The sequence below is a fragment of the Anthonomus grandis genome, chromosome 3 (assembly GCF_022605725.1).
Source record: "Anthonomus grandis grandis chromosome 3, icAntGran1.3, whole genome shotgun sequence".
In the NCBI taxonomy this organism is placed as follows: Eukaryota; Metazoa; Arthropoda; class Insecta; order Coleoptera; family Curculionidae; genus Anthonomus; species Anthonomus grandis.
The window spans coordinates 20733710-20759057 of record NC_065548.1 but is presented as its reverse complement, the minus strand read 5'-3'; the positions used below and the strand labels follow the sequence as shown (position 1 = coordinate 20759057).

Genomic DNA, 25348 nt, shown 5'->3' with positions numbered 1-25348 from the left:
AGAACGTGATGCGAGAACGAAATGAGTTATTCTAAATATAATATAATACTTTACATGCAAATACAATAAATTATTGTTCAAAATATACAATTATATTTAGTATATAATAAATAAAACTAAATTAGAACTTTATAATGCCCGGTCAAGATACCCCCATATGTACGGATAGTGAGAAAATAAAATAATAGGTTTAAAAATACAATATGTACAGTCCAATTATTCTACCTGATGTCGGTCGTCTGTTATCCTGGAACTCACTTGGAATTTAAGTATTAGTCAGGTACTTAGCAGGTGTACTAAACACATAATTCAGCTCTTTTCAATGGAAGTATAGTTATTAATCGTAGACATGGTAAGTACTGTTTAAAATTCCAAAAACAGCAGTAAAAATATTAACAGGAATATACAAAATAGTCCCAGAAATGACTGCCATGCAATAATAGTGATAGCTGTATCGGCTAATAGGCTTACCTGTGGATACCTCTTTCTTATATAAGGAAGATCGAAAAACTTACATAAAAGTTTTAGCTTAGCTAGTTAGCTAACTGGACCGGTCGGCCGTTTAGATCAGAAGCTATAAAATGTAGTTTATAAAAAAACAACCTAAATTTAGTCCTACTGAAACTCCGAAAATTTATTCAATTTAAATAATTAAAAAAATACAATTACCCGAAACCCTTCATTACCCTTCACGCTATCAGGAACAATCAAATGATTTACTTGTATAAGAATGAAATATTTATTAATTAATTTAAATAAAAAAGTGTTTTCTTTTGCTTTTTTTTTGGGAATTATTTTATTAAGTAGTTTTTTATTTATTTCTCTTTGCATACTTTATATGTACTATTTTTTTAAATTTATTTTTTGTATTTATTATAGTAGCTATTTACTAGGTTAAGGGTCCTTTAGCAGGCGTCTGCTCAGCGGTCACTGTTACCGGTTTTGTAATCGTGAATTGGTCCTTTTTTGTCAACTGTATATATTATGTGTAACTAAATGATACATGTATTTTTTTACTTTTGGCAATAAACAATTTTGAATTTGAATTTGAAAAAAAATAAATAAAAAAGTTCATAATAAATTAAATCAAAAATAAAAAAGTCCAATAAATTTACATGCATTGCAAATACAAAGATAATTAAAAACAAAGTAATTCCATCTGATTTGAGTAAATTCTTGGCATCTGTCAGTTGAGTATCATGGACAAGTATAAACAACCTGCATTATGGTAAATTCAAAAAAAAATGCTTTTAAGTATTGAATGAAATTAATGTACTAACGTAATAAGGCTATGAAATATCTTCCTGAAAATAAAAGGCAATAAAACACATAGAAAATTATGCAATTAACGTGATACATTATATTAAAATAATAAATAAATTCATAACATCTATAGAATAACAAAATAAGTAAACAGCTTTAAAACTTTGTGTGGATGGTTGCCAAGACACTGCTAACTTCAGGTGTATTGTGCAGTCAATAATCTGCAATATAATCGCTATGAAAAATAAGGAGTGCATTTCCTCTCCATATAGAATTATATATTTACCATTTTGTAAGTAAAAAAGAAACATTTATATTGTTAGATATTAAAATATTCTGCTGTAACACTAACATGTTGTAGTATTTAATGCACATTTATTGTTGTAGATATAATACCAATTTTAATTCAACATATTTTCTTCATAATTTTGGGTCTCTTCTTAGTTTAATTAAACATAGTATAAGCTAAGTATTATGTGGAAATAATTAAAATTTTTCGAAGAACCTTTAAGGAGGACTTAAAAATTCCTAATCCCTATTTTAATGACTTCAATTACTTGCGCTGTTGAATAATGTATTGCAATTGTATTGTTGTAATTGAAAAGCCACATCTTCAATGCACCATCAATCAGTATGTCGATTTCTTTGTGATACGACCCATCGGTTTTGTTAGCAGTAGCAATGGGAATCTGTTATTAACTTGGCGATTTATGCGCTGCAGCTATTAATTTAAATCGACGGATTGATTTGAATCCCTTTGGACATAATATTGTTTAAGATATCAAGATATATATACGGAATAATAATACATTGTGGATGTGAGGCTTACGTGAGTGTTGTAGATATAACTCTTAGGCGCCATAGAGATTTTTTCCTTTTTTAAAGTTGGCATGTAAAAAGATTATTTCCATCAAAATACTTTATTTAATTCATTGTCCTTCTTTTGTAAAATATGCAAATTATTGACAAACAAGATGATTCAGTAAAGTCCCTTCAAGCTCAAAATGCCTCTATATACTATGAAGATATGAATGTAAGAATTTTCGTCTACAGAAAAATAAGAACTAAGTATATAGCAATATTAGAGTGGGGTTAAATTATGGAGGATCATTATGGAGGTACATCATCTGCGTGATGGTCATACCCGTATAGAGAATATGTAAGATTGTTTAGATATTTTAAGTTTGCAGGTTTCTTTCGATAGAGCAAATGCCTGTGAAGCGAATGCAGTTTGTAGCTGCGGATCACTCAACTACTAGTGATTGTAGATCTAATGTGTATAAACCTAATAATTGCTTAATTGCCAATAGTAGGTTAAATTTGTCGGTTGATATCTACCATTCTGTTTTCGATGTTGAGAAGTGTGCAGTTTTTTAAAGAGCTTTAAATATTGAGAAAAATAAGATTAATCTAGATAATGATAAGTTAGTAGCAAACATAATAGTTATCTTAATGCTAATTCATTTGATATAATAAAAATATTTCACCAAACCTCTTAAAAATAAAATCGGTTTTCTGGGATTGCATCTTTCCGCAACTAAACGCAATGTCTGTCTGTCCGAGCACTGGATGGCAAAAGAGCAACTTGAAGCAACAAGTTTGCAAAATTATTTTTTAAGTAGTAGATTTTGCAGGTCTAAATATAAAAATGGTGATGTGGCCCTGTTTCTTAAGGATTGCTACTATTCTATTTATAAAGATTGAAATATGCAAAATATTAGTAGTACCGAAAAATCTTTTGGGATTTGTGGTGTAGATATGTTCTCCATAATGGATTTAATTTAAAAAATTTTTGTGTTTAGTGGTTTCTATCTTCGGATGTAGATTTTATCTGAGCTTCAGAAATTCTTAAAATCAAATGTTAAAAATAATGAAAATGAAAAAGTTGTGTTATGCAGTGACTTAAACGTTGACAAGTGAAGTTTGATCAATTGTATTTCTTTTTTTCAGAGGCTTACCAAGATAAGCTGCACTCAATCAAAGAGTATAAAAAAATAAAACATCTTAAGTATTCTCTTCTTTAAGCTTTTTAAAACTGGCTTATATTAGTTTTCAATTTTGCTGTTTGAATTTATTTAGTTTTTATTTGAATTCGTTCCTATACTTTCAATATTTATTTTGATATGTACTAGAGTTATACATTTTATTTTAAGTTACCTTACAGCTGTTTAGTGTCAGGTATTAATTTGGATCTTGATGGCCCCGGCAAGGTCGCAATCTATGTCTGACAACTACATATTCTTAATTTTCATTATTTTCTAACGAGTTATTAAAACTATTAATTATGTTATGTCCTCTGAACAGTAGTAAATAAAAAAGATATATCATGCACTTTACGACCAAAAATACAACTTTTATAAATACTACAATATAAATTATAGCTTATTATATTTCAATCAAAACCAACTATACAAAAGAGATTTATAGAAGAAAGTATCATTTCCTCGTCAATTACATTAAAACGGGGGTGGGCAAAACGAGGACTAATGCCTTGCACAGTACTAACTACCAGTTATAGATTCAACGTGCAAGATCGTTTTGAATAGTTTAAGGCAGGTTAAATGTGTAGGCTTACGCATCCTCTATAATACCAAGGATAATTATTTTAATGTTGGGTTGGGGCTTATGGTGAAATATGAGAAATATGAATACAAAAAGATCGTATGAGTTAATGAAGATAATTTTGCATTGTGTGGGTTATACAGTTATGTTTTTTTAAGTACGCAACTTAATGGATACATGAATTTGGCATTGTTCTTGGCAAGGTTCTTTTGATGAAATTTATGAAAAAAACATATTTTTTTGATGTGAAAATGATTAAAAAGATTTTAGGATAATAACCTACTCAATCTGTGCGGTTCACCTTTTTATATATTTTATTACCTAAATATACGAACCTAATTTTATTCTACCAAAGTCTTTAAGATTATATAATTAGTATCAAATTTCCAGCGAATAAATTTAATAAAAACGCCGATAAATTTGACGCGAGCAGTCAATACAACTTTAAAATTCAATTACACTGTGTCACAAAATACAAGAATCTTGAATATTGAATAGGCCGACCATAATGCGACCCGAACCACAAAGTCAACCAATGTACCGGGCCCAAATAGGAAAAATAAAAATTCCGAACAATCGCCATAACTTATTTAGAGTTAGACGGGACCCATCCCTTTTTCTTAGGAACTTGTTTTAATCGGACGCGAAAGCATAATAACAGATTGGATGTAAATTTGCTGCACTTGGCTGGAACCTAACATGTACTAGGTTGGTTTAAATTGAATTTTATTTTTAACAATACAATTGTCACTATGTTTTTTACTTTTTTAAAACTTACTCGTTTGAATTAAATATGGTTTACTATATTTCAGGTTTTTACATACATCCAAGTAAATCTATAAAAAATTATAGACGTGATTCTTTAAATAATAAAGGTGAATATAACCATTCATTTAAACATAACATACTTTTTTTTATGTATCACAGCTATATAGTGTTAGAGTCTGATGATGAGTAAACTCATCGAGTTGCCTAACTCTTGACAAAAGATTGGCATTTTCATTTGTGGAGAAAAGTCTTCCTGCCCTTCCAACGCGGTATATTTAAATATAAGTTTGGTAAGTTATGCAGTTTTAAAATTTTCAAAAATAATCGTTTATTGTGAAAATCCTAATAATGATTTGATCAATGTTTCTAATAATTTAGCCTTATTATCGATACTAAAGAGATTTGGAAAAAACCAACGTAAACAAGTATCTAAGAGAGATCTTAATTTTTTTTATTGGGCGTCACTGACTTTTCAATTATTTTAATCCTTTTTTTTTATATATAATAAAAAACAACTAAAAATAAATAACTTTAAGATCTGTTAAATTTTGGTTGTGCCTTGTTTTTAAAAAATTAAATAAGAATCACTTCGCCATATTATGTTCCTTGCTTAGCACAAACAAATTAAAACTAGCACGTAATTAATATAGTGACCCACATTTTTATAACAGCTTTATATAGTCACGTTGTTTGTCAATATAATGTGTAATTTGTCAAATATCTATCAACATTTATTATATATTAATTGCATCCTAAATAAACTCCAAACACCAAATTTCAACCCAATTGGCAAAAGCAAAAGAGTTATGAATAGCAATCAATAGCAAAAGAGTTATGAAAGTCACGTGACTTTAAAATTCAATATGTCAAAATATCAGTAAAAATGTATTACTTGTATCCTAAATTAAACCCAAATACCAAATTTCAATCAAATCGGACAAATAGGAAAAAATTTTTGATATTCACGTGACCTCAAAACTGAATATTTTAAAAATTTGTAAGAGATCAATAATTATATACTAAATAAACCCGAAATACCAAATTTCAACCCAATCGGACGAATAGCAAAAAAGTTATGATGGTCACGTGACCCTAAAATCTATAATTTTAAAAATTAAATAATTATATCCTCAATATAATTATTTAACCCAAACAAATTCATCAACAAACATTCCCAACAAATCTCAAATACTAAAAATGCATAACATCCTAAAACTCACGTATAATAATATTATAATACCTATTATATAATACCTATTATAATACCTAAATCCATATTCTACATTAAATAAATCAATACGATCCACGGTGTATAAATCCCATTATTTTTTTAAATGAATAAAAAGTGCCAATTTGTTTTTGAGCCACCCGAGTTGGCCTTGAAAGGTGTGGAAAATACGGCATATTTTGAAGACGTCAAACACTTTGCCGAATTTTCCTGGCCGCAATATATAATTTTCCCAAATAATGTGCACATATTCGGAAAGCTTTAGGAAGAGTTTTTCTGATTTAATTGACAGGTTCCGGGTAATTTTCATTGAAAATTTAACGAAACTATGACACCCTTCCGAAAAATAACATGCCGAGATACCTGCTCAGTTGGATATGAGTAGATACTTGCTCAGATCAGTTGGCGGCCATATTGGATCATTTCACCCTTGTGGTGACGTTTAAAGAAAAAATCGGAAAAAATTGACTTGTTTGAGAAAAATAATTTTTTTCGGTACTTTTAATGTACCTTGGATGCTGAAATTTTAGTATGTGTTGTAAAACAGAATTTGGGATCTTATAGATGAGGTTTCATTTTCTAATAATGTACAGGGACGCCGCAAATGAATAAAACGCAAAAGTGCAAACATCTCAAAAGCTATTAATTTAGAAAAATTCTAATTATACGTAAATAATATTATTATATTGTTGAATACCTGAAAATATGAATGGTTCAGGTGGCGCCACTAGAAAGTTATTAAAGAAAATATGATTTTTGGACCTTCATGGGAAAAATTAATTATTGCTCGCCCTGTATAATTCACAAAAATTTCGTTTATATGGCATTTGAAGGAGAAATAATCAAGGTTTTTTTTCGTAGAAACTATTTTTTCAAAATAAGTACCGTTTAGCGAAAAATTCCAAAAAACTGAAAATGCCAGAACACGTTAAAAAATTTTTTTTCAAAAAAAAGCTCCAAATATGTCATTTCTTATATAAAACTAAGCATTTGCGCGGAAACACTTTTTTATTTAAATTAAAGTTTAGCTTCTGAAACAGTTTAAATTTTTTTTTACTCACTTTTACTCGCTTATATTTACTCACCCTCTATACAGATCTTGACCAAAAAGTATACAGTTCTTCTTCTTCCCTCAATAATCTTTATGTCCTAAAAATTTCAAGTCGTTTAAAGGCTTTAAATTTGAGTTCTCGCCGCAGAAAGGAATTTCACACGTTTTTTTACCAATTTTTGACTTTAACTTGGTACCGCTCCCTTTGTGGATACCAAAAAAAAAAAAAATATTTACGGATCCATAATTGTCAATGTATCAGGAGCTGACGTGCTAAATTTCGTCGTTTCGCTACTTATACAGTCAAAGATATGAATTTTTATTTGCCAAAAAACACGATTTTTGAGTCGGAGAGCACGTGCATAATATACTCGCTGACACACCTATATAACAAAAAAAATTTAATACAATAAAACATAACATTTTTCCATTTTACACACTTCAAAACTTATTTTGGTATATCTCTTAAAAAATGCATTACATTATGCTAATTTTACAGAGGCAAAAGTAGAGAAATAAAATATCTTATTTTTTTTTAGCAAGGTCAACATTTAGAATTGTAGAATTTGAACTTTTATAACCATGTTTCTTATTATTTTTGATTTCAATGAGATTCTCAGTTATCCTTGAATAAAGTTAAAAACTTTTGAGTTGCCTCAAACAGCTCATTAGAATTTTAAATTTTTTCACACCGCTTGCGCAATTCCTTATCTACTATATCCGATATTTTCTTAATTACATTGAGATTGAGGCTCTGCTTAAGGCCACTTAATCACTTCAATTTTATGTTTATTAAAAAGCTGTTGTTATGGAAGCATGAGATTAGACAGAATCTGTAGAAATTTAAATCTGTCTATTATTATATCATCTATTTTATAAATGGAGCCCATGCCAAATCTATAAAATGCACCCCAAACTATGTAAGATCAAATTATTTATTCTTTGGAAGTCGGACAAATAAAATATCGCCCGACGAGCTTAAATTTAATTTACTTTCATTAGAAAACAAAATTATGTGAAATGATCATATGCAAATCTAATACGTGCATTTCTATTTTTTGTGAAATAAAGGGTTTTTGACTGATCTTCTTGCGGAAAAGTCATATTGCTTTAAACATTTTCAAATTATGTGAACTGATGTTTATAAACTTTTATTCCTTCAGTTCTGCTCTCTTAGAAACAGCAGTGTTAAGCAGATTTTAAACCAATTTTCTTATCTATTGTAAGCGTTGTTTATCAAGTCTACCAGTTTTGGGCGCATTAACTGAGCTTTAGCCGATACAAAACATCTTAATTTTTTTTCTGCTACCAAGCGATATAGATCTAATTGCCTTGAAATTGTTGTTTGTTAAATTCAATTCGATATTTTTTAATTAATAATTCTCTAACTTGAACAGCCAAAGTCATAGTGAAATACTTACAGTATTATAATTTAAGAGACCAATTATATTTAAGACATAGTTTGTTTCTTTACTTTTGCTCGCTACTGTATCTTATTACTGGTTTAATATATTTTTAGATAATCATTAGGACATTAGTGTAAAAAAAAGCGCTTGAAAAGAGTAAAATGGTTTCTTTAAAGCAATATTCAATACATACATTTGTCATAATGAAAAGCTCTATATTTATTTTACTTGTTACTCATACACAGTAATGCAGTAATTTAATGCGAGATATTTTATTGGGTAGTGTTTTACCTACTGTACAGAAGAAACTATATTATGTCAAGCTGTCGCCTGCATTTATTTCTTTTCCCTTTTCATAAATTATTAAGTTTATATTTTTTCTTTTTTCCTTCTCATAAGTTGCCTGGTTGATAATTTTTCATGTTTGTTTAAAATCAGTTTAGTGTTATTAGAGTAGCCTTGCATTACGCGACCCATGGTTTTATTTTACGGAACATACTCTTTATTTGTTTTGTGTCAGTAGCATCACTAACATGCTTTTTAACAGTATTAACAAACAGTTCAGCACTTATATTAACATCACGAGCTTTATAGATATTTTCCCTATGTGCGTTTTTTAAGACTATTATTAAAAATGTTGTAATTGCTATTTAGATTTTGTTATTGCAAGTTCAAATGTTTAACGAGTGTATGCGTTAGTTGAACAAAAACCATTTCAGTTTAAATTAAAATTAAGTGTTTTTATAAATTTTATACCGCGTCAAAAAATCATAATAAAATTCTTTGTTAATTAACAGGTACCATCACTTATATTAAGAGTAACCTTAGAAAATAGTTTAAGGTGAGAATCGCATATAAATGAGCTTTCTTCGACATTGTCGTTTGTCACTTTTGCACGTTTTGTCAAAATATACACACCACATCTTTCGGTGTGGAAATATATTTTGCGAACAATTCTATAGCCGAATTAAATATGTTGTAAAGAATTGTTATTTTGTTGTAAAGAACACTGCCAATTTTTTTTAATGGTCAAACTATTATTGGTATTTGTACGATATTTGTTTATTTTTAAAAAAAATCACATCTTTTATTTTAAAAAGTAAGCATTGCCATAGCGACATTTATATAAACTTTTAATTAGAAAGTTACTCAAAGAATCACCTTATTTGGCCAAGAATATATCTATAACTTGTATGTATATTAATAATAACTTGGATCTTATACTGCAATGGTACTAAAAACTATATGATTTTATCTAACCAAATAATATTCATAAGGGTTATTTAAAGAATACCAAAAGCCGTTTTTATTATTTTAAAGAGACTAGAGACTTTTAACGTAATTACAGGTAAGAAGACTTGATGTCAGTACAACTATGTCACATTAAGAAACAACATAAAAAATAATAATACTTGAATTAATAACTTACTTCTATTTTTCATAAAATTATACCATTAATTATAAAAAGCAATATAACATACAAATTATGGAATTAAGATCAAAGGTAGAACGCTCATCAACCTTGGCTATGCTAATGATACCACGATATTAGCTGATAGTCCAGAAGCACTGCAACGCTTGTTAAACATATATATATTGTAACTTGCAAGAGTGACTGTCTACACGTAGATAAATAGTAGACAACTACAAATCGCTTCTCGTATTTTATTATTGTCTACTATATACAGGGTGTTCATTTGAAAACTTCCCACCACGGATTTATCGAAAATCACTGTTAAAAAAAAACGCCGAAATACGTCAAAAGGTTTGTCAAGAGGGACAACTTTCTAACCTAAGATTACTTCACCCCCTCTCACCCTCTGCCCGCCAAGGTTATTCCTTTTAAAATTTTAAATGGCAAGGGGTATCGAGTAATAGCTTGTTTAAAAGGTCTTCCGAAGTCTTTTATTTTGACGTTTGATTTTTTTAAATCGGTCGATTCGTTTTCGAGAAAATTAGAAAAATCTTTGTTTATCTTAATTTGTTTAGAAATTTGTTTTAATTTCAATAAGTGTTCAAAATGTTGCCCGTTAGGGTTTGCCAAATCTGCAATTCGTTTATGATTTAAAACGGAAACTACCAACATAAACAGCAATTCCGAAGATTAGACGTGGAAAAAACAAAATAACAACCTGAATTAATTTAGTCACGGGCCATACAGGAATGTCCTTTTCTTCTGATGGGCAGTGACTGCAAGGCTCCAGTAACCGTGGACTGCGAGGGATTCGTGACGCACATTGCAGGCAGAGAGGATTGGCAGCATTCCAACAGACCTGCATTGCTAAATAGGGGACCATCTAGTACACAGATGGCTCCAGAATGAATAACAGAGCTGGATCAGGACTTTGTGGTGGGATCCCACATACCAGTAGGGCATATTCGCTGGGTGAGCACGCCACTGTCTTCCAGGCCGAAATATTCGCTGTATTAAAATGCGGACAGAAAATTCTAAGCTGCGGACACCGCAATACAGTCGTATCAATATGCTCCGTCAGCAGAACTGCCATTAAGGCTATGACGGCCGCAAAGGTAAGCTTCAAGCTTGTACTAGAGTGCATAAAAGTCCTGAAAAAACTGGTAGAGGTTGGCTGCAGGGTCCAGCTTATCTGGATACTTGGCCACGCAGGCCATGTAGGTAATGAGGAAGCGGACTCTTTTGCCAGACTGGGATCCGCGAATGTGCCAATGGGGCCGGAACCCATAGTTGGTATCGCCCAATGCGTTGCGGTCACGTCAATGAAGGGTCTGCTGGACAAGTGAATCCACCGAAGATGGACTGAGTCCCCTGGTATGAGACAGGCCAAAGAGCACATAGGTGGGCCCTCTGCCTGTCTCACCAAAAATCTACTACGCCTAAAAAGATACGAAATTCGGCTACTGACAGGTCTTTTAACCGGTCACTGGCACTTAAGAAGCCATCTCCATACTATCGGTATTGCGTATAACCCGAAATGCCGATGGTGCTGTGAGGAGGATGAAACCGTTGAAATATAGTCAAGGAGTGCCCAGCACACACGCGCGCCAGGTTCAAATACTTGGGTAACACTTTCAGTGTACCGAGTGACTTTAAGTCCTTCAGACCAGAAAGCCTTATCGGTTTCTCTAAGGCCGTTGGGCTCTGGTAACCCCTGGTGTGACATGATGGATCCATCAGGAGACCTATATGAACAACGGCCATGGCAGCCCACTGTTTCGACAATTCAATTCAACCTGAATTTTTTTCCGCATTCGTTTCATCAACACAGATATCCTGGGCGAACTGTATGTATTGTTATACCTGCTTAGTTATTTATAGTTGCTAAGGAAAATAAAGAATTTATTTTGTCAGTTACATTTGTGACAGTCTTGAAATAGTGAAAATTTATTTGTTGAATTGAAGATTTTACTTCCAAAATGGTTTACACACTAGCCGAAAGAGTGGAAATTATTCTAATTTATGGTGCCCAAAATCAATGTGCTCGGCAAACTGCCATCACGTTTAACGCCAGATATCCGGAGAAGATAACTTCGCATAGGTATGTTCTGGACCTTGTTACTAGGTTTACTAAAACTGAATCTGTTGCAAATAAAAAACATGATCATCGGCGAATTTTGGATGAAGCCGCTCAAGTTGAAGTTTTGGGTCATTTTGGAATAAATCCTAATACTTCATTACGCAAAATTATTGCTGCCTCTGGTATTTCATTAGGGTCTGTTCACACAGTAACCAAACGTCATAAATTCCATCCATTCAAAATGAAAATATTGCACGAGTTAACCGAAGACGATTTCGATAGGCGAGTTGAGTTTTGTGAAAAAATGACTGAAGCGATTAATGATAAATTCATGCAAAGAATATCTGCTTTAGCAATAAATGCACATTTTATCTAAATGGATTTGTTAATAAGCATAACTGTAGATATTGCAGCAATGAAAATCCTCATGCATTTGTAGAAGGGCATACCCAGTACCCTCAGAAGATTAATGTATGGGCAAGCATTTTAAGAAATAAAGTGATTGGGCCATTATTTATTAACGGAAATTTAAATGGAGACATTTATTTGGATATGTTGGAAAATACCATCAATCCGCTTATCACTTAATCCATTAAAAACCAAATCGATGATGATGGAAACCCTATACTTGATGAGGCTGAAATATATTTCCAGCATGACGGCGCTCCTCCTCACTATGTTCTTCCCTTTCGGCAACGGCTAGACGACGAGTTTCCAGATAAATGGATAGGGCGAAGAGGGCCTATAGAATGGCCTGCTAAATCTCCTGATATAACGCCGTTAGACTTTTTTTTATGGGGTCGTTTGAAATCTATTGTGTTTACTCCCCAACCTGAAAGTTTGAATGAACTTCGTCAACGCATCATCGACAGCTGCCATGATATCCCATCAGAATCTCATCCCATCCATCAGAAATTTGAACATCGTCTATATCATTGTTTGGCCAAAAACGGGCAACATTTTGAACACTTATTGCAATAAAAACTGATATTTTCATATTTTTGTTTTCTATCTGAACAAATTAAGATAAACAAAGATTTTTCTATGTTTCTCGAAAACGAATCGACCGATTTAAAAAAATCAAACGTCAAAATAATAGACTTCAAAAGAACCTTTTAAACAAGCTATTACTCGATACTTCTTGCCATTTAAAATTTTTAAGGGGATGATTCTGGGGGGCAATGGGTGAAAGGGAGTGTAGTAATTTTAGATTAGAAAGTTGTCCCCCTTGACAAACCTTTTGACGTATTTCGGCGTTTTTTTTAAACAGTGGTTTTCGATAAATCCGTGGTGGGAAATTTTCAAATGAACTCCCTGTATATACAGGGTGGTCCGGTTTCGATGGCGGAAAATTAAATGGCCGATGGAGAACGAAAAAATAATAAGTTTGCTATTATAAATAATATTCGAAAAATGATTCGTTAAAAAATTACAGGGTGTCAAAATTCTAATTAAAAAAATCAATTTTTTTTATTTTTCTTAAACCACTTTAGATATTTTAATGAAATTTGGAACGTTTAGACAGTTAATCAAGACGCATCTTCTTATGCAAAAATTATTAATTTTATTCACCAGTGGCGTGTGTGCGGGCCGATCTTCATACAAATTTTAATAATTTTAATTAAAAAAATGATGCGCCACTGTTTTTTTTTAAATTTCTTTTTTTTATGAAATCCTTGTTTAATTTAAAATAAAAAACATCTCTTTACTTTTTGTCGTACGACACACTGTTTGCGAGTAAAAAAATAAATTTTTATAAATGCTGATTTTCTGCTGATCTGTTGGGTTCTAAAAAAGACACAAGAATCTGGATTCCGAAATTCAAATAAATAATGAATGCCGGCAAGAAGGCAATGCATGCATAAAACAAAAGACGGTTTGTTTGTATTTTATTATGACAGTTAATTATTTAAGTAAGTCAAATTATTACGTTGGTTAACTTATTAATTTTGCTATTGTTAACAGTGTTATTAAAAGTATTGTGAAAAATGCATTTTTCAAGTAATGAATACGCTGATATTCATTTTTGTTATGGATTTTGTGATGGAAATGCGGAAGCGGCAGTTCGTGAATATTGAAGACGGTATCCAAATAGAAGAATTCCAGATGCTCGCGTATTCATTAGAACACATCAAAATTTTAGGAACTTTGAACTACGTGGTAATAATGAACAATACCGAAATCAGAGAAATAATAATGAAAATCGTGTACTGCGCACTTTTGATAATAATCCAAGGCTGAGCTCTCGCAAGGCAGCTCAACAACTACAAATTCCTGAATCTCAAATATTGCGAACCTTACACGCTGACCACAGGCATGCATATCACCTACAGCCTGTTCAGGGTTTACACCCTGGTTATGCTAAAAAGAGAGTAAGATTTTGTCAGTGGCTTTTAAACTCAACAGAGGAAAATCCTGACTTTTCTCCGCTAATCCCGTATTTAACAGAGAGGAATTAATCTTAAGAATTCAGGAAGCATGTAATGACATGCAAAATCAAAATTTTGTGGTACTGGCTGCAATAAACTCCTTAATAACTCGGTGTAGAAAATGTATTGAGGTCGGTGGGCTGCATTTTGAACAACTTCTTTAATTATTAATTGTTTTTATTGTGTTATTGTTTTTAAACGAATTAAATATGTTATCTTCTTATGTGTTTTTATAAATCAGCATTTTTACTCGCAAACGGTGTGTCGTACGACAAAAAGTAAAGAGATGTTTTTTATTTTAAATTAAACAAGGATTTTATAAAAAAAAGAAATTAAAAAAAAACAGTTTTTTTAATTAAAATTAATTAAAATTGTATGAAGATCGGCTCGCACACACGCCACTGGTAAATAAAATTAATAATTTTTGCACAGAAAGATGCGTCTTGATTAACTGTCTAAACGTGCCAAATTTCATTAAAATATCTAAAGTGGTTTAAGAAAAATAAAAAAAATTGATTTTCTTAATTAGAATTTTGACACCCTGTAATGTTTTAACGAATCATTTTTCGAATATTATTTATAATAGCAAACTTATTATTTTTGCGTTCTCCGTCGGCCATTTAATTTTCCGCCATCGAAACCGGACCACCCTGTATATTGTTTTGAAAGTAATATTTTTTATCTTCTGCCTAAAGGTTGCTTTTGACGATGAGATAAATTGTAGAGGATGTGATAGAGAATCATAACATTTTAATTCATTTAGCATTGAAATTTTGCAAGACTATACTGCAAATATACAACAAATAATATGCATTTTATGCAAAGCTAATATAATTTAATCTGAAATATAATATGCTAAGCCAAACATAACATACTAAAAAATCACGCACACAATTTGATAACTCTGCGAAGTTGTCTAAAAATACAATATGGTTCATGGTATGGATCCTCTGATCAAAAATGGACTTAGAGGCAAGTATGGAAAATCTTTACGTTTTAAGATTTTGAATTCCATTGAGAGACAATTAGATGTGCTTGTCATTAAAATCCTTCTATTTAAAAAAATTTAAAGTCATGATATGCAATAATTGAAACTGAAAAGGAGGTTATAAAATACCTAGAATATGTTAAACGCATTAACGACTAATTTATAACTCTAAAATATCGGTCATGAAGATTTGCTAGTAACCTGTGTAATATAGAGTTATTCACGACATACCACACGAAATATTATGGCGAAACTACGAAGTAAAAAAAAATATAAATTACAGGGATTATCAGAGGTGTTAAAGAATATCTTTTAAAATTATTTTCGTGGCATACAGATTCTTTTAAAGTACAAAACCATATCAAGATATGTTTTTTTAAATAGACCACCCTGTATATTATTTGATTTTTAGTCTTTACATCAGAAATACGAGTAAGGGTAGGTTTTATTACGGTTTACCCAGCATAAACACTTTCAGAAAATATTTTATATTTTCTGAATATGCTGAGACAATTTCATTTCATATTTGCACTGAGAATCACAAAAATTATTAAATTTTACATTTTATTTGTTTTATTTATATTAACAGTTTTCATAAGAGAATAAGTTGCCTTACTCTGTATTTTATATCATCATTAAAATGTGACAATGACTGCTTTTCCCAAATTAATAAAATCTTCCTATACCTAAACCTTCGTATTTTTATAAAAAATAGCAACATTTAAAATGCTCAGTTTTTTAAACTTAAAACATAATATTTCATAGTAAACGATAACAAATTGACATCTATTATTTTCGTGTAATTTTTTTATTCTTTTATTTATGTTTTGTATGTAAAAGTAACTAATTTATGGCAGGTACTTAAGTTTAAGTTCAAATAGTTATGGCTTTTGAGGTACGATGACATGCTAAGTTCAAATTTATCAGCTGATTATAATTGATTACAGCACAATAGATAAGGGCTAAGTAAAATCTAGGATTGTATTAACAATGTATCTATTTTCAACTGACCATAACAATACATTATACTTAAGAAAAATAAAAAAATAACAATTATAAAATATACTCAAAATAATGACTATCTAATTGCAAACATCAAAACAACATCTTTTCAAAATTTACAGCGATTTTTGACAGCATTTCTGGAGTAATACTTTGAAAAGCTTCTTTTATTTGCTCGTTTATATTTTCTGGTGTTGTCGGAGATAATTTAAGAACAGAATCTTTCACATATCCCCATAAGAAAAAATCTGGCGCCGTCAAAACCAGGAATCTTGGAGCCACTCGATAGGACTTCTACTTTCTATCCATCGGTTATGTGATTATAATGATTATTTAAAAATTATCTAACTCGCGGTCGAAATATGGCAGTGCTCCATCCATTTGAAGGCACATAGTTCTTCGAAAGCGTAGAGGAATATTCTCCAATAGTAATGGAAAAATATTATTTAAGATCTCCAAATATCTTATTCCATTTAAATTTGCTTAAAAAAATGAGGTCCAGTTAGAAAGCCATTCAATAATCCTCCGCATACATTAATAGACAACTTATGTTGTTTATAGACTACTACTCTAAACACAGGAGGATTGGAGTCAGAGAAGGACATTCATCGGTAAATATAATATTATTACAAAAATCGTTATTATCTGCAACCTTATCCAAGATCCACATACAAAATTCAACTTTGCTATTAAAATCATTCCCCGAAAATTCTTGGAAACTATGAATTTTATAGGCATGAAAGTGATTTCGATTTAGTACTCTAGAAACACTTGCTTGACTAATGACAACTTCGGCCATAACGTCCTACTCAACATCTTTATTTTACGTTATGGGTTTTCTTTTAGGATTTATATTGTACTCAACACTCTCGTTCTCATCTGGATGATTTCTTTTAGAAAACCTTTCGGCGTAAAAGTGACATGCCAACAAGCTATTTTAAATACATTCATTAAAGATAAATACCATGTCAATTCGTTTTTCTCTGGGGTAAACTTATTTTCTGTAAACTAATTTAAGCAAAAAAAACTGGTAAAAGCTTTAATTATTTAACCAGCATTTCAAAAAGCATATAAGTAGCTGATAAATAATTTATAAACAACATGACCTTTGCTTGTGACTTAGTGAATATTGAAAACATAGCAAAAAATCAACATGTATTTTGAAAAATGTAATTATCATAAACATGTAAAAGCACATCACATTTATTGGTTATATACAGGGTGTTCCAAAAGTCATGATCCTAACTGAAAGGGGGGGTAGAGGAGGCTATTTGGAATCACAATAACCCCCTATGTTGTTATCCGATTTTTGATGGTTTAGAAGTTATAGCTGTTTTTCACTTTTTTGCTATAATTTACTTCTGGATTAAAAAATTATTTTTTTTAATGTCTGGGGATTTATTTTTAAATATATTTTTTTAGTATTTTATTTAAAAAATGTCAAGTCTTTTTAATAAAAGTATATCATAAAAAAAATTTGTATTATCGCTGCAGAAAATCATGTTTAATTTTTTTGTGGTTTCTTTAAAAACAAATTTTACCGTTTTAATGAGGCACCACAGTACAAAAAGGCGCTGCAAGAATTTAAACCAATGTTTTAAAAATTCTTACAACTTATAGCCTTTTAATAGAAACGTTTAACTTAAAGGTCTTTATCTGTTTAATATAAGTTAAGTAAATTTTTAGAAAAATGGAACGTAGAAGAAATAAAAGCTAAAATAAAACTTCGAATATTTCATTGGCATTTATTTAAAAAAGATGTTCAAAATAGCCGCTGCCGGCTCTTATACACAAACGACATCGTTTTATAAAATTTCTTTTTAAGTTTCTAAATGCTCGAGCATTGTTTCGTAAACTTGTTGCTGCATCTCGCAGTTTTTGATGAAGCTGATTTTCAGTATTATTTTCCGTTTGGTATACAAGTTCTTTAAAGTATCCTCATAAAAAATAGTCAAAAGGATTAAGGTCAGGTGAGCGCGGCGGCCACGATACCACTCCTCCTCTGCCTATACAACGATCTAGGTAAGCACCATTTAGATAGTCTCTGACTATTCGTGCAGTATGCGCTGGCGCTCCGTCGTGTTGAAGCCACATTCTTGCCCGTAATTCCAGAGGCACATCTTCCAAAAGGTCATAAAGTTGGTGTTCTAAAAAATCTAGGTAGCTCTCTCCATTTAATCTGATCGGTAACTCGAAAGGGCCAATCAGCCTACCACCGAGAATTCCTGCCCACAAATTTACACCAAATTGGTACTGGAAGCGATCTTGCCTTATTCTCGGATTTTCTACAGCCTAATAGTGAAGATTGTGAATATTTAATATACCAAGTCTTTGAAATGAAGACTCATCGGACCACAAAATGCAGTCAAAAAAGTCCGGGTCTTCCAGACAGCGTCGAAGCATTTGCAAAATGCTACTCTAGGCGCGTAGTCACGGGGTAAGAGGGCTTGAACACGTTGCACGTGGTATAGATGCTGGTTGTTCCTCCGCAACATGCGATGTATCGTAGCTATAGCTAATCCAGTAGCTCTAGAAATTCTACGAATACTTGTAGAAGGGTCCGCCTCTATCAAAGCAAGCACCTCTTCATCATCCAACCGCGGTCTGCCTATTTGTTGTACATCACCAGGTATTTCTCCCCGCAAATATGAGTTATGTACTCATATGAACACTCTGTGATCGGGAAAGCGTTCACGATCCGGATAACGATCACGATACTCTCTTGCAGCAAGGCGAGCGTTCCCACCGCACAATCCATAAATGTAATGCATTTCAGCATATTCCCGTGCGGTGTACCGATCCGGCATCTTGATGCAGATTAAATTATTACTTTAATGGTATAATAGGTCAGAAAACAGAAAAAAAATCGATTAACACGTTAGCCAAAGACAAACAGAAAACAATACAGAAAATACCAACAATAGTCGGTTTGGCTATTTAAAATGGTCCATGTGAGAATACCATTTCTGTTTGTGGCTCTTGATAGCATTCTAAATTCCAATTTGAAGGTCAAGCGCACTTAAATAGTATCAAATTTGTGCTATGCAAGCAAAAAATGTGGTATGATTTTATTTCTTTTACGTTTCATTTTTCTAAAAATTTTCTTAACATGCATTGATCAAATAATAAACACTATAAGGTAAATGTTTTTATTGAAAGAAGGAAAGAAAGAAAGAAAATGTGCTATATTACGTAAGAATAATCTTGTGTACAAGCATCCTACAAGCTAAAAAAACAAAACAAAAATACAATTTCAAAAATTGACAAAACAATGAACAAAATTAAACACAAGACGACAAAACTTTTTGAACATACTTAAATTAAAGATAACTAAATAAAACAATCAATTACCAAATAAAGGTAAACTTGTTGACAAAACTAGAGAAAAAAAACTTTCCAATATGTCCAAGGTTAAAACCTATCATTAAAAAAGTCATCCAGGTTATAATATGTTAGCCAATAAAAGCGTCTTTAATTCTCTTTTAAATTTCTTAACACCCGATATATGTCTAACACATAGAGGAACATGATTGTAAATTTTTTTACTTATGTAAATTAATGAGTTTTTGGCAAGCGTAGGAATAGGTAGGGAAACATCATTTACATGACGAGGCAAATGGCCAGTGTCAGAGGGTAGTTTGGGAATTTTGTGAATAAGAGCAGCTGTTTCTAAGATAAAGAGTAAAAAAAAAGAGTTAGGTTTTTTTTAGAAATGAAGAGGGGTTTGCAAGAATCTCTGAACTTAGCAGAACTAACTGCTTTTTTGAATAACAAAGACAATGTTAAGTAGCCCCTTATTGGTTAAACCCCAAAAGGGCAAGCCATACCGAATATGAGATTCAATAAGTCTTCAAACCGAAAGCGACCATCAATGGTAATTCCTAGGAACTTGCAGCACTCTTTATTCTGCAAGAGGGAATTTCGTCAAACATCAGACCCTGAACATCGTACTTAAACCCCATAATAGACGTCTTTCTTACATTAAACACGAGCCTGTTGGAAGCACACCACCCTGATAAAATCTGAAGGTCTTCAAGGATACAAGTCTTAATATAATTAGAATTTTTATGGCTCCATAGTATGGTGATATCATCAGCAAACTGAACCACCTTGCCCTGCAGTTTTAATGAACTCAAATCATCCACATATAGTAAAAATAACAGTGGTCCCAACACTGAACCCTGGGGAACGCCGCATTTCAGGGATCTAGAAGCAGACAAACGCCCAGACACTGTAACCTTCTGAGTACGATTTGATAGATAGGACTCAAGCAATCGCAACGCTATGCCCCTAAAACCATATTTATCGAGCTTAGATAACAGTATTCCATGATCCACACAGTCAAATGCTTTGAATAGATCACAAAACACTGTCGCCGATGACTCTCCAGAATTCAAGGACACATAGACGCTCTCCAAAAAGCTAAAAACAGCATCATGAGTGCCTTTACCGGCTTGAAATCCAAACTGATTTGCAGACAAAATGCCATTATGATGTAAAAAGGACAAAATTCTGCTCTTTGCAATTTTTTCAACTATTTTAGACAGGGTAGACAGAATAGAAATGGGACGGAAATAACAAGGCTGATCCAAATCTCCACCCTTATGCAGAGGGATAACCACTGCCTCTTTTAAACATGAAGGAAAAATGCCAATATGTAAAGAATTGTTTATGGCAGAAACTAAAGCATTTAAGGCTGAATCAGGCAAAAAGAGTAACAACCTCGAAGATATCCTATCAGCTCCAGATGATTTATGGTTTTTTAGGCGTTTGATTTCATTTTTTACTTCGGTAAGATCGACAGGATAAAAGAAAAATGAATGCTCAACCGACACTTGTTGAAGATAGTGTAAGGGATCAATGTTACTACGAATACCCTTGAGCAACATATTAGGTATATCACAATAATAGTCGTTTAAAATGTCAGGTCTTAACTCCGGTTCAGATACTTTTTTGGAAGAAAAGTATCTTACTTGAAAGACTAAAAATAGTAGGAAGTTTTTAAACATTAATTTAAATTCCTGTAGGTCTTTGTGTACTGTGTAGTGCTTCATTAAATTATTAAAATTAATTTTTGAAGAATCCAAAAAAAATTAAACAAGATTTTCTGCAGCGAAACATAAAAAAAATGTACACTACACTTTTATTAAAAAGACTCGATATTTGTTGGAATAAAAACAAAAAAATATATTTAAAAAATAAAGCCCCAGACGTAGAAAAAAATATTTTTTTAAGCCAGAAGTAAATTATAGAAAAAAACTGAAAAACAGCTATAACTTCTAAACCATAAAAAATTGGATAACAACATAGGGGGTTATTGTGATTCCAAATAGCCTCCCCTACCCCCCCCTTTTCAGTTTGGACCATGACTTTTGAAACACCCTGTATAATACAGGGTGTTCCATTTAAAATAAGCAGCTTATTCCCCTGTAAAAACTATAATAATTGAATCCTAATTTTTGAACGTTCTGTATAAAATAATAACTTTTTTACTAATGAAATGTAAAATTTAGTTGTTTAGTGTTTTTCGACGTTACTGCGTTAAAAAACACATTTTTTATTAAAATTATCTCAGTTTTTCCACAAAACACAAAATATTTTAAAAACTTCAGGCTAGATTAACTTTAATAAAACCTACCTTTATTTAAGATTTAGAATCCAAAAATCAAATAACATACAGCTGTTACATTTTAAAAAACGTAACTTTGATATGTTGCTGCATTTTGAAACACCATTAATTTTAAATTAAAAATAATTTTAAATGATATTTCTGGAACACACTCCTCTGATATTCTCAACTTTTTTAATTTTTTTTACCCTGTAGGCGAAATACACATACAATAACACTGTATATCTTTTTGGCTCGCCTCGGTAGTTTTCGGTTTTGTGCTTGCGAGTTTCTCCGGATCTCTACTTACTATTTTTTAAAACTATATGTGATCACGAACATCTACGAAGTACGTGTTCGTAATGAGAAATATATGCTAGTAAAAATAATAGAGTTGAAAATGAATAGAAGCTACTTCCAGAATATTCCACATTATTTGCGATTCAATGAGCCGATGGAGCTATCTAAAAGCAAATGGTTAAAATTTTGAACAAGTTTGTTACGGAATTAGTACACAGCAGTTTATCAAAGAAAAATTCCTTAACACATAATAAGTTGGAGAATCTTGCTAAGCGTTACTATAGTTCTTTGTGATTTCTCCAAAAATGAGCCATAAAACATATTAATAATAACAATAAAATGTTTATGGAATATAGAAAAATTAATCCTAAACAGACTATAAAGGTATTCTCATAGAAGAAATATCTGTACTTTAGATTTAGATAACTATGTAGATTAATATGTAGGGTCAACGTAAGATTATTTTTTTTAAATCGTTCTTATTCAAAGTGTTATAAGAAACAAACATGCTTTAAAAATTCTTTTAATGTATTACCATCCACTTAGCATATACATTACGATAACCATATCTACTGCCCAGTTAACACCTAATCCTTATAATCCCCCTTATAATGCAAAAACTCGCAATGACTCTAATTACCTCTTTAACGCAATTCCAGTCACCTTAATGACCCTATCAAGTAAATGAACATATGGGTGGTAAATTTTGTGACCGGAGTTGTCCGAAGCTAAAACTAAAAACAGACAATACGGACGGACAAAAGGATCTCGTGTGCAAATGAGCAACGTGTGTGGTTTAAAGAAGGGCTCATCGCCGGAGCGCACCGTCCTCTAAGCCTGGGGGCCCCCAACTCTTTCTCTTTCTATAAGCTGGACAGTGTCATCAACGGCTGAAGTGAATAAGTTGTTAAAGAGATTTGTTTTGCGCCAGTGGTAAGAATTCAATTACAAACCATTTGTTATACGCTATACCTTTTTATGGCTCGATTTATTCTTCTATTAAAAATAAATTAGGTACTATATGGTTATACATAATATGACCTATTAAATATTAATTGTTTCTACTATAATAACCATTTTTCGGCCTCATTAACCATAAGGAACTCGGTTAATTATGTAAATTAATATTTTGAGCGTATATTTATGCAATTTATTGGTAAAGAAAATAATTATAAGATATTGACGATATGGTCATAAAAAATGTAAAAACCGAAGTTAAAAAATTATTTTGAAAAAAATTCGTTTTTAATAATGTAGCGGAATAGAAACAGATCATCCATTTTTCTCTTAGAGACCAAACGAAAACAAAAACAAAGGAACTACCTTTGTTTTTGTTTTGCGGAATTTCGTTTTATTTTTCTGTACCAAATACAAATATCAGATATTCAAAATTGTGTCTTTTTCAGTTTTTATTGATTTTTTTTAGTACGAGCGTGTTTTTCTATTTTTCGTAAAAAAATTTTTCTTTTTCTTTTGTAAACCGCAGATAAAATTAATTATAAACATAAGTTATAACGGTAATATTTTTTTTCCAATATTTTCTTTTATAATAAAATATTTATAGCTATGTATATAACTGTTTTATCTTGCCTTTTATATAAAAAAGTATTTTAACAAATTTGCCTAAAGTTGTGGGTTAAACAAAATGACCATTGATATTAAATTATATTAGAGATATTTGTCCAGGGTATTTCAAACTCAAGTGTGACATTATCATGACAATGTTTCATAATTGCTTATTAATATGCTGTTTAAAAATTTGAAAACTTCCGTATATTTCCAGAGATATCCAAAACTGAATTTTGTTCTGACACTAATTTAAGCCATAACTAAAAACCTTCGCATAGCCACTTTTGTCATCCTACACGATGAAAATTTAAAATAAGTGATAAAACGTTTCCGTCTTTTAGCCCCCTTCATCAAATTCTTTTTTCTGAAGATCTCATAAAAAATAAGAAATAATTGTTGGATAATATTAAAAATTTCAAGAAAACCTTAACATTTTGAAAACTTAATATTATTGATTTTAGTTTTGTTAGTTTCTTTATGAAAAAGATCATATTTTTCTTATAAATAAAGTACATATTGAGTAATTTTCCACTATGGATTATTGTCTATAACTTTTATAACTAAATCGATCAGTCACAAATGATTTTGTTAATTCTGGAACTCAAACCCAGGTCCATACTAAAAAAATTTGATACTGTCAAAAAAGCTTTATGAAAATCTAAATATACTGAATATTTATATCAAGATTTTGATTTTAATTTTATATAAAGGTGAGGGGCCTCTCAACTAGTTTAATAATTTTAATCCTCATTTGACAAACTGATTTCTAAATAAACAGACTTAAATTTTAAAATAATTCTCCGTAATCCAGGTAATCGGTATGAATATTAACGAATTTTAAGAATATTCGTCAATATAAATGGGGAACAAGTCATCGTATAATAACTGTACGATATTTAACATCGCCGACTAGTTTAACATCCAAAGTGATTTGGATCGACTACGAGCCTACTGTGATAAAAATAGTCTCTTTCTTAACATTAAAAAATGGCAAAGTATAACATTTTCAAGAAGTAAAAATAAAATAAATTATCAATATAAATGTAATGATATTTGCTTACCTTAAATAAACTACGTACACGATTTGGGAATTACATTGGACTCTAAACTGAGGTTTGACATTCATATTAATCTTATAGTAACAGAATCTTCTGGATTGTTGAGTTATATTTTTCGTAAATGTTAAATGTTTTCTAGTTTTCGAGCTATTAAATATTTATTTAATACATTTATTCTTGGCAAATTGAACTTTGGAAGCATTATATGGAACCCTAGGTATGGAATTTACCTTGATCGATTGATGGGCATCCAAAACAAATTTTTAAGATTTTTTTCTTTTAAAACGCGCTTCCGTTCATGTCAAAATGTCAATTCAATTCGAGAGCATTTTGGCGTGATTTCACTTTTCGACAGACGTTTGATAACTGATGTTTCGTTTTTATATAAAGTAATGAATTGTCAGCTGAACACTCCTTCTATTTTGTCTTTTTAAATTTAACATTCCTCAAGTCAACATCAGATTGAGCGAATTATTCCATTCAGGAAAACAAATCATGGTCAGAACTCTCCATTATGTAGAATAACAAAAAGTTATAATTTGTACCGTCGTTCATTAGACGTTTTTAATATGTCACTTAGTACAGTTAAAAATACTTTGAAACAAAATATTGTCTTTGAAGG

The 25348-nt window shown here is 31.2% G+C and overlaps 1 long non-coding RNA gene across 1 annotated transcript; it reads right to left on the bottom strand.

Moving 5' to 3' along the window:
- Positions 1-1334: 1334 nt before the first annotated feature.
- Positions 1335-25039, bottom strand: LOC126734153 (uncharacterized). Its single transcript, XR_007659996.1, has 2 exons — positions 24730-25039; positions 1335-1484 (listed from the first exon to the last, which is right to left on the bottom strand). It is a non-coding gene; the product is annotated as an uncharacterized LOC126734153 (long non-coding RNA).
- Between the last annotated feature and the right edge of the window lie 309 nt (positions 25040-25348).